The sequence below is a fragment of the Hyperolius riggenbachi genome, chromosome 4 (genome assembly GCF_040937935.1).
Source record: "Hyperolius riggenbachi isolate aHypRig1 chromosome 4, aHypRig1.pri, whole genome shotgun sequence".
In the NCBI taxonomy this organism is placed as follows: domain Eukaryota; kingdom Metazoa; phylum Chordata; class Amphibia; order Anura; family Hyperoliidae; genus Hyperolius; species Hyperolius riggenbachi.
In genome coordinates, this window is record NC_090649.1 from 45,084,377 (window position 1) to 45,100,010 (window position 15,634).

The following is a 15,634-nucleotide window of genomic DNA, read 5'->3' on the forward strand; positions in this document are numbered from 1 at the left end:
TTTCTTAGAGGCGTAAGATACCAGAAGTATACCAAGAGTTTTGTGCAGGATAGCACGCAGAAGGCATTGTTTGACATTCAGTGACGTCAAGAACGCTTACCAGGAGTGGGGTTCGAACCCACGCGGATATATATCCATTGGATCTTAAGTCCAACGCCTTAACCACTCAGCCATCCTGGTTGTTGATGTTACTGTCTGCACTTGAATTTGGAGCTTAAGGGTATGATCGCTCTGCCTTTGGATGCTTGGACACTGGACAGTATGGACCTCCTGTATCCTTGATGAATCTTTCTGTGAAACTCTGGTTAACTGCTTGATATCATAAGACAGTCCTCCGGAAGAAACAACATCCCATGAAAATCTCTGGCTTGCTGGAAAGCCTCTTCCTTGGGTGAAGAGGGCTTAACATATGTTGGCCCATTGGGGCACACTACCTCCACCACCCATACAGAGCAAAGTAGCAGGTGACCCTCAAATTGTTCATCGTTTTTAAATATTTTTTTTTCTGTTGTTTGGGGCTCTGATTTGTCAAGTATGTTTTATGGGAAAACAAGTTTTTTCTCAATTTTCAAATTTCTAGCACACCGCACAAGAATTTCTTCTCGGACTTAACTGGAGCTTGCAGCATGCACTCCTTCCTCTAGTCTTATAAGTTCTCCAGAGCCTGTTGTGGGGACAAATTCTCACAGTCTGATGCTGCCACCAACATACGTCAAGGAGGAACTGTTCTTTAAGCAATGATGTGCAATATCGGGCTTAAGTTAAAGATAACATTTTGACTGGGGTTGAAAAAGCTCTGTTGTGGCTTTATTAAACTATTGAAACCTGATCAAGGTGACTTTGGATTCTGCCCTATGCCTTGTAACAAACTCTAGTCCATGTGTTAATCCAGTTTTACTTTCCAGTGGCTTTCTTCATAGTTCTCTCTTAGAAAACTGCAGCTGGTGGAAAACACTTCTTGCAGGTTTTGGCAACTTTTGCAGTTGGATTTGTGTATCTTCTTTGTTAGCGCTTTAACCTCACAATGCCATTCTTGGGTATAGCTGCAGACAAGAGTCCTCACAATGAGTCCCTCTACTGATGGCATGTGGTATTGAAGAAACAGATTGGCAGAAAATCAAAACTTGCAGCAGTGTTTGCAGTAATCTCAAAAGCATAATGAATGCCATACCGGTGATTGTAAGCATTCACATCTCCACAAGTACATTTCCAGGAAGCTCAATGTTTCTTGTGAACTGTTTCAAAAAGCTGAAAGATCACACATTGATATTAGTTTGAAGATGTGACTGATAAAAACACTCCTTGTAGGATTTCTTAGAGGCGTAAGATGCCAGAAGTATACCAAGAGTTTTGTGCAGGATAGCGCGCAGACGTCATTGTTTGACATTCAGTGACATCAAGAAAGTTTACCAGGAGTGGGTTTCGAACCCACGCGGATATATATCCATTGGATCTTAAGTCCAACGCCTTAACCACTCGGCCATCCTGGTTGTTGATGTAACAGTCTGCACTTGAATTGGGAGCTTAAGGGTATGATCGCTCTGCCTTTGGATGCTTGGACACTGGACAGTATGGACCTCCTGTATCTTTGATGAATCTTTCTGTGAAACTCTGGTTAACTGCTTGATATCATAAGACAGTCCTCCGGAAGAAACAACATCCCATGAAAATCTCTGGCTTGCTGAAAAGCCTCTTCATTGGGTGAAGAGGGCTTAACATATGTTGGCCCATTGGGGCACACTACCTCCACCACCCATACAGAGCAAAGTAGCAGGTGACCCTCAAATTGTTCATCGTTTTTAAATATTTTTTTTTCTGTTGTTTGGGGCTCTGATTTGTCAAGTATGTTTTATGGGAAAACAAGTTTTTTCTCAATTTTCAAATTTCTAGCACACCGCACAAGAATTTCTTCTAGGACTTAACTGGAGCTTGCAGCATGCACTCCTTCCTCTAGTCTTATAAGTTCTCCAGAGCCTGTTGTGGGGACAAATTCTCACAGTCTGATGCTGCCACCAACATACGTCAAGGAGGAACTGTTCTTTAAGCAATGATGTGCAATATCAGGCTTAAGTTAAAGATAACATTTTGACTGGGGTTGAAAAAGCTCTGTTGTGGCTTTATTAAACTATTGAAACTTGATCAAGGTGACTTTGGATTCTGCCCTATGCCTTGTAACAAACTCTAGTCCATGTGTTAATCCAGTTTTACTTTCCAGTGGCTTTCTTCATAGTTCTCTCTTAGAAAACTGCAGCTGGTGGAAAACACTTCTTGCAGGTTTTGGCAACTTTTGCAGTTGGATTTGTGTATCTTCTTTGTTAGCGCTTTAACCTCACAATGCCATTCTTGGGTATAGCTGCAGACAAGAGTCCTCACAATGAGTCCCTCTACTGATGGCATGTGGTATTGAAGAAACAGATTGGCAGAAAATCAAAACTTGCAGCAGTGTTTGCAGTAATCTCAAAAGCATAATGAATGCCATACCGGTGATTGTAAGCATTCACATCTCCACAAGTACATTTCCAGGAAGCTCAATGTTTCTTGTGAACTGTTTCAAAAAGCTGAAAGATCACACATTGATATTAGTTTGGAGATATGACTGATAAAAACACTCCTTGTAGGATTTCTTAGAGGCGTAAGATGCCAGAAGTATACCAAGAGTTTTGTGCAGGATAGCGCGCAGAAGGCATTGTTTGACATTCAGTGACATCAAGAAAGTTTACCAGGAGTGGGGTTCGAACCCACACGGATATATATCCATTGGATCTTAAGTCCAACGCCTTAACCACTCGGCCATCCTGGTTGTTGATGTAACAGTCTGCACTTGAATTGGGAGCTTAAGGGTATGATCGCTCTGCCTTTGGATGCTTGGACACTGGACAGTATGGACCTCCTGTATCTTTGATGAATCTTTCTGTGAAACTCTGGTTAACTGCTTGATATCATAAGACAGTCCTCCGGAAGAAACAACATCCCATGAAAATCTCTGGCTTGCTGAAAAGCCTCTTCATTGGGTGAAGAGGGCTTAACATATGTTGGCCCATTGGGGCTCACTACCTCCACCACCCATACAGAGCAAAGTAGCAGGTGACCCTCAAATTGTTCATTGTTTTTAAATATTTTTTTTTCTGTTGTTTGGGGCTCTGATTTGTCAAGTATGTTTTATGGGAAAACAAGTTTTTTCTCAATTTTCAAATTTCTAGCACACCGCACAAGAATTTCTTCTAGGACTTAACTGGAGCTTGCAGCATGCACTCCTTCCTCTAGTCTTATAAGTTCTCCAGAGCCTGTTGTGGGGACAAATTCTCACAGTCTGATGCTGCCACCAACATACGTCAAGGAGGAACTGTTCTTTAAGCAATGATGTGCAATATCGGGCTTAAGTTAAAGATAACATTTTGACTGGGGTTGAAAAAGCTCTGTTGTGGCTTTATTAAACTATTGAAACTTGATCAAGGTGACTTTGGATTCTGCCCTATGCCTTGTAACAAACTCTAGTCCATGTGTTAATCCAGTTTTACTTTCCAGTGGCTTTCTTCATAGTTCTCTCTTAGAAAACTGCAGCTGGTGGAAAACACTTCTTGCAGGTTTTGGCAACTTTTGCAGTTGGATTTGTGTATCTTCTTTGTTAGCGCTTTAACCTCACAATGCCATTCTTGGGTATAGCTGCAGACAAGAGTCCTCACAATGAGTCCCTCTACTGATGGCATGTGGTATTGAAGAAACAGATTGGCAGAAAATCAAAACTTGCAGCAGTGTTTGCAGTAATCTCAAAAGCATAATGAATGCCATACCGGTGATTGTAAGCATTCACATCTCCACAAGTACATTTCCAGGAAGCTCAATGTTTCTTGTGAACTGTTTCAAAAAGCTGAAAGATCACACATTGATATTAGTTTGGAGATATGACTGATAAAAACACTCCTTGTAGGATTTCTTAGAGGCGTAAGATGCCAGAAGTATACCAAGAGTTTTGTGCAGGATAGCGCGCAGAAGGCATTGTTTGACATTCAGTGACGTCAAGAACGCTTACCAGGAGTGGGGTTCGAACCCACGCGGATATATATCCATTGGATCTTAAGTCCAACGCCTTAACCACTCAGCCAACCTGGTTGTTGATGTTACTGTCTGCACTTGAATTTGGAGCTTAAGGGTATGATCGCTCTGCCTTTGGATGCTTGGACACTGGAAGGTATGGACCTCCTGTATCCTTGATGAATCTTTCTGTGAAACTCTGGTTAACTGCTTGATATCATAAGACAGTCCTCCGGAAGAAACAACATCCCATGAAAATCTCTGGCTTGCTGAAAAGCCTCTTCCTTGGGTGAAGAGGGCTTAACATATGTTGGCCCATTGGGGCACACTACCTCCACCACCCATACAGAGCAAAGTAGCAGGTGACCCTCAAATTGTTCATCGTTTTTAAATATTTTTTTTTCTGTTGTTTGGGGCTCTGATTTGTCAAGTATGTTTTATGGGAAAACAAGTTTTTTCTCAATTTTCAAATTTCTAGCACACCGCACAAGAATTTCTTCTAGGACTTAACTGGAGCTTGCAGCATGCACTCCTTCCTCTAGTCTTATAAGTTCTCCAGAGCCTGTTGTGGGGACAAATTCTCACAGTCTGATGCTGCCACCAACATACGTCAAGGAGGAACTGTTCTTTAAGCAATGATGTGCAATATCGGGCTTAAGTTAAAGATAACATTTTGACTGGGGTTGAAAAAGCTCTGTTGTGGCTTTATTAAACTATTGAAACCTGATCAAGGTGACTTTGGATTCTGCCCTATGCCTTGTAACAAACTCTAGTCCATGTGTTAATCCAGTTTTACTTTCCAGTGGCTTTCTTCATAGTTCTCTCTTAGAAAACTGCAGCTGGTGGAAAACACTTCTTGCAGGTTTTGGCAACTTTTGCAGTTGGATTTGTGTATCTTCTTTGTTAGCGCTTTAACCTCACAATGCCATTCTTGGGTATAGCTGCAGACAAGAGTCCTCACAATGAGTCCCTCTACTGATGGCATGTGGTATTGAAGAAACAGATTGGCAGAAAATCAAAACTTGCAGCAGTGTTTGCAGTAATCTCAAAAGCATAATGAATGCCATACCGGTGATTGTAAGCATTCACATCTCCACAAGTACATTTCCAGGAAGCTCAATGTTTCTTGTGAACTGTTTCAAAAAGCTGAAAGATCACACATTGATATTAGTTTGAAGATGTGACTGATAAAAACACTCCTTGTAGGATTTCTTAGAGGCGTAAGATGCCAGAAGTATACCAAGAGTTTTGTGCAGGATAGCGCGCAGACGTCATTGTTTGACATTCAGTGACGTCAAGAAAGTTTACCAGGAGTGGGTTTCGAACCCACGCGGATATATATCCATTGGATCTTAAGTCCAACGCCTTAACCACTCGGCCATCCTGGTTGTTGATGTAACAGTCTGCACTTGAATTGGGAGCTTAAGGGTATGATCGCTCTGCCTTTGGATGCTTGGACACTGGACAGTATGGACCTCCTGTATCTTTGATGAATCTTTCTGTGAAACTCTGGTTAACTGCTTGATATCATAAGACAGTCCTCCGGAAGAAACAACATCCCATGAAAATCTCTGGCTTGCTGAAAAGCCTCTTCATTGGGTGAAGAGGGCTTAACATATGTTGGCCCATTGGGGCTCACTACCTCCACCACCCATACAGAGCAAAGTAGCAGGTGACCCTCAAATTGTTCATCGTTTTTAAATATTTTTTTTTCTGTTGTTTGGGGCTCTGATTTGTCAAGTATGTTTTATGGGAAAACAAGTTTTTTCTCAATTTTCAAATTTCTAGCACACCGCACAAGAATTTCTTCTAGGACTTAACTGGAGCTTGCAGCATGCACTCCTTCCTCTAGTCTTATAAGTTCTCCAGAGCCTGTTGTGGGGACAAATTCTCACAGTCTGATGCTGCCACCAACATACGTCAAGGAGGAACTGTTCTTTAAGCAATGATGTGCAATATCGGGCTTAAGTTAAAGATAACATTTTGACTGGGGTTGAAAAAGCTCTGTTGTGGCTTTATTAAACTATTGAAACTTGATCAAGGTGACTTTGGATTCTGCCCTATGCCTTGTAACAAACTCTAGTCCATGTGTTAATCCAGTTTTACTTTCCAGTGGCTTTCTTCATAGTTCTCTCTTAGAAAACTGCAGCTGGTGGAAAACACTTCTTGCAGGTTTTGGCAACTTTTGCAGTTGGATTTGTGTATCTTCTTTGTTAGCGCTTTAACCTCACAATGCCATTCTTGGGTATAGCTGCAGACAAGAGTCCTCACAATGAGTCCCTCTACTGATGGCATGTGGTATTGAAGAAACAGATTGGCAGAAAATCAAAACTTGCAGCAGTGTTTGCAGTAATCTCAAAAGCATAATGAATGCCATACCGGTGATTGTAAGCATTCACATCTCCACAAGTACATTTCCAGGAAGCTCAATGTTTCTTGTGAACTGTTTCAAAAAGCTGAAAGATCACACATTGATATTAGTTTGGAGATATGACTGATAAAAACACTCCTTGTAGGATTTCTTAGAGGCGTAAGATGCCAGAAGTATACCAAGAGTTTTGTGCAGGATAGCGCGCAGAAGGCATTGTTTGACATTCAGTGACGTCAAGAACGCTTACCAGGAGTGGGGTTCGAACCCACGCGGATATATATCCATTGGATCTTAAGTCCAACGCCTTAACCACTCAGCCATCCTGGTTGTTGATGTTACTGTCTGCACTTGAATTTGGAGCTTAAGGGTATGATCGCTCTGCCTTTGGATGCTTGGACACTGGACAGTATGGACCTCCTGTATCCTTGATGAATCTTTCTGTGAAACTCTGGTTAACTGCTTGATATCATAAGACAGTCCTCCGGAAGAAACAACATCCCATGAAAATCTCTGGCTTGCTGAAAAGCCTCTTCCTTGGGTGAAGAGGGCTTAACATATGTTGGCCCATTGGGGCACACTACCTCCACCACCCATACAGAGCAAAGTAGCAGGTGACCCTCAAATTGTTCATCGTTTTTAAATATTTTTTTTTCTGTTGTTTGGGGCTCTGATTTGTCAAGTATGTTTTATGGGAAAACAAGTTTTTTCTCAATTTTCAAATTTCTAGCACACCGCACAAGAATTTCTTCTAGGACTTAACTGGAGCTTGCAGCATGCACTCCTTCCTCTAGTCTTATAAGTTCTCCAGAGCCTGTTGTGGGGACAAATTCTCACAGTCTGATGCTGCCACCAACATACGTCAAGGAGGAACTGTTCTTTAAGCAATGATGTGCAATATCGGGCTTAAGTTAAAGATAACATTTTGACTGGGGTTTAAAAAGCTCTGTTGTGGCTTTATTAAACTATTGAAACCTGATCAAGGTGACTTTGGATTCTGCCCTATGCCTTGTAACAAACTCTAGTCCATGTGTTAATCCAGTTTTACTTTCCAGTGGCTTTCTTCATAGTTCTCTCTTAGAAAACTGCAGCTGGTGGAAAACACTTCTTGCAGGTTTTGGCAACTTTTGCAGTTGGATTTGTGTATCTTCTTTGTTAGCGCTTTAACCTCACAATGCCATTCTTGGGTATAGCTGCAGACAAGAGTCCTCACAATGAGTCCCTCTACTGATGGCATGTGGTATTGAAGAAACAGATTGGCAGAAAATCAAAACTTGCAGCAGTGTTTGCAGTAATCTCAAAAGCATAATGAATGCCATACCGGTGATTGTAAGCATTCACATCTCCACAAGTACATTTCCAGGAAGCTCAATGTTTCTTGTGAACTGTTTCAAAAAGCTGAAAGATCACACATTGATATTAGTTTGGAGATATGACTGATAAAAACACTCCTTGTAGGATTTCTTAGAGGCGTAAGATGCCAGAAGTATACCAAGAGTTATGTGCAGGATAGCGCGCAGAAGGCATTGTTTGACATTCAGTGACGTCAAGAACGCTTACCAGGAGTGGGGTTCGAACCCACGCGGATATATATCCATTGGATCTTAAGTCCAACGCCTTAACCACTCAGCCATCCTGGTTGTTGATGTTACTGTCTGCACTTGAATTTGGAGCTTAAGGGTATGATCGCTCTGCCTTTGGATGCTTGGACACTGGACAGTATGGACCTCCTGTATCCTTGATGAATCTTTCTGTGAAACTCTGGTTAACTGCTTGATATCATAAGACAGTCCTCCGGAAGAAACAACATCCCATGAAAATCTCTGGCTTGCTGAAAAGCCTCTTCCTTGGGTGAAGAGGGCTTAACATATGTTGGCCCATTGGGGCACACTACCTCCACCACCCATACAGAGCAAAGTAGCAGGTGACCCTCAAATTGTTCATCGTTTTTAAATATTTTTTTTTCTGTTGTTTGGGGCTCTGATTTGTCAAGTATGTTTTATGGGAAAAGAAGTTTTTTCTCAATTTTCAAATTTCTAGCACACCGCACAAGAATTTCTTCTAGGACTTAACTGGAGCTTGCAGCATGCACTCCTTCCTCTAGTCTTATAAGTTCTCCAGAGCCTGTTGTGGGGACAAATTCTCACAGTCTGATGCTGCCACCAACATACGTCAAGGAGGAACTGTTCTTTAAGCAATGATGTGCAATATCGGGCTTAAGTTAAAGATAACATTTTGACTGGGGTTGAAAAAGCTCTGTTGTGGCTTTATTAAACTATTGAAACCTGATCAAGGTGACTTTGGATTCTGCCCTATGCCTTGTAACAAACTCTAGTCCATGTGTTAATCCAGTTTTACTTTCCAGTGGCTTTCTTCATAGTTCTCTCTTAGAAAACTGCAGCTGGTGGAAAACACTTCTTGCAGGTTTTGGCAACTTTTGCAGTTGGATTTGTGTATCTTCTTTGTTAGCGCTTTAACCTCACAATGCCATTCTTGGGTATAGCTGCAGACAAGAGTCCTCACAATGAGTCCCTCTACTGATGGCATGTGGTATTGAAGAAACAGATTGGCAGAAAATCAAAACTTGCAGCAGTGTTTGCAGTAATCTCAAAAGCATAATGAATGCCATACCGGTGATTGTAAGCATTCACATCTCCACAAGTACATTTCCAGGAAGCTCAATGTTTCTTGTGAACTGTTTCAAAAAGCTGAAAGATCACACATTGATATTAGTTTGGAGATATGACTGATAAAAACACTCCTTGTAGGATTTCTTAGAGGCGTAAGATGCCAGAAGTATACCAAGAGTTTTGTGCAGGATAGCACGCAGAAGGCATTGTTTGACATTCAGTGACGTCAAGAAAGTTTACCAGGAGTGGAGTTCGAACCCACGCGGATATATATCTATTGGATCTTAAGTCCAACGCCTCAACCACTCAGCCATCCTGGTTGCTGATGTAACAGTCTGCACTTGAATTGGGAGCTTAAGGGTATGATCGCTCTGCCTTTGGATGCTTGGACACTGGACAGTATGGACCTCCTGTATCTTTGATGCATCTTTCTGTGAAACTCTGGTTAACTGCTTGATATCATAAGACAGTCCTCCGGAAGAAACAACATCCCATGAAAATCTCTGGCTTGCTGAAAAGCCTCTTCATTGGGTGAAGAGGGCTTAACATATGTTGGCCCATTGGGGCTCACTACCTCCACCACCCATACAGAGCAAAGTAGCAGGTGACCCTCAAATTGTTCATCGTTTTTAAATATATTTTTTTCTGTTGTTTGGGGCTCTGATTTGTCAAGTATGTTTTATGGGAAAACAAGTTTTTTCTCAATTTTCAAATTTCTAGCACACCGCACAAGAATTTCTTCTAGGACTTAACTGGAGCTTGCAGCATGCACTCCTTCCTCTAGTCTTATAAGTTCTCCAGAGCCTGTTGTGGGGACAAATTCTCACAGTCTGATGCTGCCACCAACATACGTCAAGGAGGAACTGTTCTTTAAGCAATGATGTGCAATATCGGGCTTAAGTTAAAGATAACATTTTGACTGGGGTTGAAAAAGCTCTGTTGTGGCTTTATTAAACTATTGAAACTTGATCAAGGTGACTTTGGATTCTGCCCTATGCCTTGTAACAAACTCTAGTCCATGTGTTAATCCAGTTTTACTTTCCAGTGGCTTTCTTCATAGTTCTCTCTTAGAAAACTGCAGCTGGTGGAAAACACTTCTTGCAGGTTTTGGCAACTTTTGCAGTTGGATTTGTGTATCTTCTTTGTTAGCGCTTTAACCTCACAATGCCATTCTTGGGTATAGCTGCAGACAAGAGTCCTCACAATGAGTCCCTCTACTGATGGCATGTGGTATTGAAGAAACAGATTGGCAGAAAATCAAAACTTGCAGCAGTGTTTGCAGTAATCTCAAAAGCATAATGAATGCCATACCGGTGATTGTAAGCATTCACATCTCCACAAGTACATTTCCAGGAAGCTCAATGTTTCTTGTGAACTGTTTCAAAAAGCTGAAAGATCACACATTGATATTAGTTTGGAGATATGACTGATAAAAACACTCCTTGTAGGATTTCTTAGAGGCGTAAGATGCCAGAAGTATACCAAGAGTTTTGTGCAGGATAGCACGCAGAAGGCATTGTTTGACATTCAGTGACGTCAAGAACGCTTACCAGGAGTGGGGTTTGAACCCACGCGGATATATATCCATTGGATCTTAAGTCCAACGCCTTAACCACTCAGCCATCCTGGTTGTTGATGTTACTGTCTGCACTTGAATTTGGAGCTTAAGGGTATGATCGCTCTGCCTTTGGATGCTTGGACACTGGACAGTATGGACCTCCTGTATCCTTGATGAATCTTTCTGTGAAACTCTGGTTAACTGCTTGATATCATAAGACAGTCCTCCGGAAGAAACAACATCCCATGAAAATCTCTGGCTTGCTGAAAAGCCTCTTCCTTGGGTGAAGAGGGCTTAACATATGTTGGCCCATTGGGGCACACTACCTCCACCACCCATACAGAGCAAAGTAGCAGGTGACCCTCAAATTGTTCATCGTTTTTAAATATTTTTTTTTCTGTTGTTTGGGGCTCTGATTTGTCAAGTATGTTTTATGGGAAAACAAGTTTTTTCTCAATTTTCAAATTTCTAGCACACCGCACAAGAATTTCTTCTAGGACTTAACTGGAGCTTGCAGCATGCACTCCTTCCTCTAGTCTTATAAGTTCTCCAGAGCCTGTTGTGGGGACAAATTCTCACAGTCTGATGCTGCCACCAACATACGTCAAGGAGGAACTGTTCTTTAAGCAATGATGTGCAATATCGGGCTTAAGTTAAAGATAACATTTTGACTGGGGTTGAAAAAGCTCTGTTGTGGCTTTATTAAACTATTGAAACCTGATCAAGGTGACTTTGGATTCTGCCCTATGCCTTGTAACAAACTCTAGTCCATGTGTTAATCCAGTTTTACTTTCCAGTGGCTTTCTTCATAGTTCTCTCTTAGAAAACTGCAGCTGGTGGAAAACACTTCTTGCAGGTTTTGGCAACTTTTGCAGTTGGATTTGTGTATCTTCTTTGTTAGCGCTTTAACCTCACAATGCCATTCTTGGGTATAGCTGCAGACAAGAGTCCTCACAATGAGTCCCTCTACTGATGGCATGTGGTATTGAAGAAACAGATTGGCAGAAAATCAAAACTTGCAGCAGTGTTTGCAGTAATCTCAAAAGCATAATGAATGCCATACCGGTGATTGTAAGCATTCACATCTCCACAAGTACATTTCCAGGAAGCTCAATGTTTCTTGTGAACTGTTTCAAAAAGCTGAAAGATCACACATTGATATTAGTTTGAAGATGTGACTGATAAAAACACTCCTTGTAGGATTTCTTAGAGGCGTAAGATGCCAGAAGTATACCAAGAGTTTTGTGCAGGATAGCGCGCAGACGTCATTGTTTGACATTCAGTGACGTCAAGAAAGTTTACCAGGAGTGGGTTTCGAACCCACGCGGATATATATCCATTGGATCTTAAGTCCAACGCCTTAACCACTCGGCCATCCTGGTTGTTGATGTAACAGTCTGCACTTGAATTGGGAGCTTAAGGGTATGATCGCTCTGCCTTTGGATGCTTGGACACTGGACAGTATGGACCTCCTGTATCTTTGATGAATCTTTCTGTGAAACTCTGGTTAACTGCTTGATATCATAAGACAGTCCTCCGGAAGAAACAACATCCCATGAAAATCTCTGGCTTGCTGAAAAGCCTCTTCATTGGGTGAAGAGGGCTTAACATATGTTGGCCCATTGGGGCTCACTACCTCCACCACCCATACAGAGCAAAGTAGCAGGTGACCCTCAAATTGTTCATCGTTTTTAAATATTTTTTTTTCTGTTGTTTGGGGCTCTGATTTGTCAAGTATGTTTTATGGGAAAACAAGTTTTTTCTCAATTTTCAAATTTCTAGCACACCGCACAAGAATTTCTTCTAGGACTTAACTGGAGCTTGCAGCATGCACTCCTTCCTCTAGTCTTATAAGTTCTCCAGAGCCTGTTGTGGGGACAAATTCTCACAGTCTGATGCTGCCACCAACATACGTCAAGGAGGAACTGTTCTTTAAGCAATGATGTGCAATATCGGGCTTAAGTTAAAGATAACATTTTGACTGGGGTTGAAAAAGCTCTGTTGTGGCTTTATTAAACTATTGAAACTTGATCAAGGTGACTTTGGATTCTGCCCTATGCCTTGTAACAAACTCTAGTCCATGTGTTAATCCAGTTTTACTTTCCAGTGGCTTTCTTCATAGTTCTCTCTTAGAAAACTGCAGCTGGTGGAAAACACTTCTTGCAGGTTTTGGCAACTTTTGCAGTTGGATTTGTGTATCTTCTTTGTTAGCGCTTTAACCTCACAATGCCATTCTTGGGTATAGCTGCAGACAAGAGTCCTCACAATGAGTCCCTCTACTGATGGCATGTGGTATTGAAGAAACAGATTGGCAGAAAATCAAAACTTGCAGCAGTGTTTGCAGTAATCTCAAAAGCATAATGAATGCCATACCGGTGATTGTAAGCATTCACATCTCCACAAGTACATTTCCAGGAAGCTCAATGTTTCTTGTGAACTGTTTCAAAAAGCTGAAAGATCACACATTGATATTAGTTTGGAGATATGACTGATAAAAACACTCCTTGTAGGATTTCTTAGAGGCGTAAGATGCCAGAAGTATACCAAGAGTTTTGTGCAGGATAGCGCGCAGAAGGCATTGTTTGACATTCAGTGACGTCAAGAACGCTTACCAGGAGTGGGGTTCGAACCCACGCGGATATATATCCATTGGATCTTAAGTCCAACGCCTTAACCACTCAGCCATCCTGGTTGTTGATGTTACTGTCTGCACTTGAATTTGGAGCTTAAGGGTATGATCGCTCTGCCTTTGGATGCTTGGACACTGGACAGTATGGACCTCCTGTATCCTTGATGAATCTTTCTGTGAAACTCTGGTTAACTGCTTGATATCATAAGACAGTCCTCCGGAAGAAACAACATCCCATGAAAATCTCTGGCTTGCTGAAAAGCCTCTTCCTTGGGTGAAGAGGGCTTAACATATGTTGGCCCATTGGGGCACACTACCTCCACCACCCATACAGAGCAAAGTAGCAGGTGACCCTCAAATTGTTCATCGTTTTTAAATATTTTTTTTTCTGTTGTTTGGGGCTCTGATTTGTCAAGTATGTTTTATGGGAAAAGAAGTTTTTTCTCAATTTTCAAATTTCTAGCACACCGCACAAGAATTTCTTCTAGGACTTAACTGGAGCTTGCAGCATGCACTCCTTCCTCTAGTCTTATAAGTTCTCCAGAGCCTGTTGTGGGGACAAATTCTCACAGTCTGATGCTGCCACCAACATACGTCAAGGAGGAACTGTTCTTTAAGCAATGATGTGCAATATCGGGCTTAAGTTAAAGATAACATTTTGACTGGGGTTGAAAAAGCTCTGTTGTGGCTTTATTAAACTATTGAAACCTGATCAAGGTGACTTTGGATTCTGCCCTATGCCTTGTAACAAACTCTAGTCCATGTGTTAATCCAGTTTTACTTTCCAGTGGCTTTCTTCATAGTTCTCTCTTAGAAAACTGCAGCTGGTGGAAAACACTTCTTGCAGGTTTTGGCAACTTTTGCAGTTGGATTTGTGTATCTTCTTTGTTAGCGCTTTAACCTCACAATGCCATTCTTGGGTATAGCTGCAGACAAGAGTCCTCACAATGAGTCCCTCTACTGATGGCATGTGGTATTGAAGAAACAGATTGGCAGAAAATCAAAACTTGCAGCAGTGTTTGCAGTAATCTCAAAAGCATAATGAATGCCATACCGGTGATTGTAAGCATTCACATCTCCACAAGTACATTTCCAGGAAGCTCAATGTTTCTTGTGAACTGTTTCAAAAAGCTGAAAGATCACACATTGATATTAGTTTGGAGATATGACTGATAAAAACACTCCTTGTAGGATTTCTTAGAGGCGTAAGATGCCAGAAGTATACCAAGAGTTTTGTGCAGGATAGCACGCAGAAGGCATTGTTTAACATTCAGTGACGTCAAGAAAGTTTACCAGGAGTGGGGTTCGAACCCACGCGGATATATATCTATTGGATCTTAAGTCCAACGCCTCAACCACTCAGCCATCCTGGTTGCTGATGTAACAGTCTGCACTTGAATTGGGAGCTTAAGGGTATGATCGCTCTGCCTTTGGATGCTTGGACACTGGACAGTATGGACCTCCTGTATCTTTGATGAATCTTTCTGTGAAACTCTGGTTAACTGCTTGATATCATAAGACAGTCCTCCGGAAGAAACAACATCCCATGAAAATCTCTGGCTTGCTGAAAAGCCTCTTCATTGGGTGAAGAGGGCTTAACATATGTTGGCCCATTGGGGCTCACTACCTCCACCACCCATACAGAGCAAAGTAGCAGGTGACCCTCAAATTGTTCATCGTTTTTAAATATTTTTTTTTCTGTTGTTTGGGGCTCTGATTTGTCAAGTATGTTTTATGGGAAAACAAGTTTTTTCTCAATTTTCAAATTTCTAGCACACCGCACAAGAATTTCTTCTAGGACTTAACTGGAGCTTGCAGCATGCACTCCTTCCTCTAGTCTTATAAGTTCTCCAGAGCCTGTTGTGGGGACAAATTCTCACAGTCTGATGCTGCCACCAACATACGTCAAGGAGGAACTGTTCTTTAAGCAATGATGTGCAATATCGGGCTTAAGTTAAAGATAACATTTTGACTGGGGTTGAAAAAGCTCTGTTGTGGCTTTATTAAACTATTGAAACCTGATCAAGGTGACTTTGGATTCTGCCCTATGCCTTGTAACAAACTCTAGTCCATGTGTTAATCCAGTTTTACTTTCCAGTGGCTTTCTTCATAGTTCTCTCTTAGAAAACTGCAGCTGGTGGAAAACACTTCTTGCAGGTTTTGGCAACTTTTGCAGTTGGATTTGTGTATCTTCTTTGTTAGCGCTTTAACCTCACAATGCCATTCTTGGGTATAGCTGCAGACAAGAGTCCTCACAATGAGTCCCTCTACTGATGGCATGTGGTATTGAAGAAACAGATTGGCAGAAAATCAAAACTTGCAGCAGTGTTTGCAGTAATCTCAAAAGCATAATGAATGCCATACCGGTGATTGTAAGCATTCACATCTCCACAAGTACATTTCCAGGAAGCTCAATG

The 15,634-nt window shown here is 41.6% G+C and overlaps 12 non-coding genes across 12 annotated transcripts; all 12 read right to left on the reverse strand.

Moving 5' to 3' along the window:
- Positions 1–97: 97 nt before the first annotated feature.
- Positions 98–180, reverse strand: TRNAL-UAA (transfer RNA leucine (anticodon UAA)). The gene has a single exon. It is a non-coding gene; the product is annotated as a tRNA-Leu (tRNA).
- Positions 181–1,407: 1,227 nt separating this feature from the next.
- On the reverse strand, positions 1,408–1,490 carry TRNAL-UAA (transfer RNA leucine (anticodon UAA)). Its single transcript has one exon. It is a non-coding gene; the product is annotated as a tRNA-Leu (tRNA).
- Positions 1,491–2,717: 1,227 nt separating this feature from the next.
- On the reverse strand, positions 2,718–2,800 carry TRNAL-UAA (transfer RNA leucine (anticodon UAA)). The gene has a single exon. It is a non-coding gene; the product is annotated as a tRNA-Leu (tRNA).
- A 1,227-nt stretch (positions 2,801–4,027) lies between these two features.
- Positions 4,028–4,110, reverse strand: TRNAL-UAA (transfer RNA leucine (anticodon UAA)). The gene has a single exon. It is a non-coding gene; the product is annotated as a tRNA-Leu (tRNA).
- A 1,227-nt stretch (positions 4,111–5,337) lies between these two features.
- TRNAL-UAA (transfer RNA leucine (anticodon UAA)) lies at positions 5,338–5,420 on the reverse strand. Its single transcript has one exon. It is a non-coding gene; the product is annotated as a tRNA-Leu (tRNA).
- Positions 5,421–6,647: 1,227 nt separating this feature from the next.
- TRNAL-UAA (transfer RNA leucine (anticodon UAA)) lies at positions 6,648–6,730 on the reverse strand. The gene has a single exon. It is a non-coding gene; the product is annotated as a tRNA-Leu (tRNA).
- Positions 6,731–7,957: 1,227 nt separating this feature from the next.
- TRNAL-UAA (transfer RNA leucine (anticodon UAA)) lies at positions 7,958–8,040 on the reverse strand. Its single transcript has one exon. It is a non-coding gene; the product is annotated as a tRNA-Leu (tRNA).
- A 1,227-nt stretch (positions 8,041–9,267) lies between these two features.
- Positions 9,268–9,350, reverse strand: TRNAL-UAA (transfer RNA leucine (anticodon UAA)). Its single transcript has one exon. It is a non-coding gene; the product is annotated as a tRNA-Leu (tRNA).
- Positions 9,351–10,577: 1,227 nt separating this feature from the next.
- Positions 10,578–10,660, reverse strand: TRNAL-UAA (transfer RNA leucine (anticodon UAA)). Its single transcript has one exon. It is a non-coding gene; the product is annotated as a tRNA-Leu (tRNA).
- Positions 10,661–11,887: 1,227 nt separating this feature from the next.
- TRNAL-UAA (transfer RNA leucine (anticodon UAA)) lies at positions 11,888–11,970 on the reverse strand. Its single transcript has one exon. It is a non-coding gene; the product is annotated as a tRNA-Leu (tRNA).
- Positions 11,971–13,197: 1,227 nt separating this feature from the next.
- Positions 13,198–13,280, reverse strand: TRNAL-UAA (transfer RNA leucine (anticodon UAA)). Its single transcript has one exon. It is a non-coding gene; the product is annotated as a tRNA-Leu (tRNA).
- Positions 13,281–14,507: 1,227 nt separating this feature from the next.
- On the reverse strand, positions 14,508–14,590 carry TRNAL-UAA (transfer RNA leucine (anticodon UAA)). Its single transcript has one exon. It is a non-coding gene; the product is annotated as a tRNA-Leu (tRNA).
- Between the last annotated feature and the right edge of the window lie 1,044 nt (positions 14,591–15,634).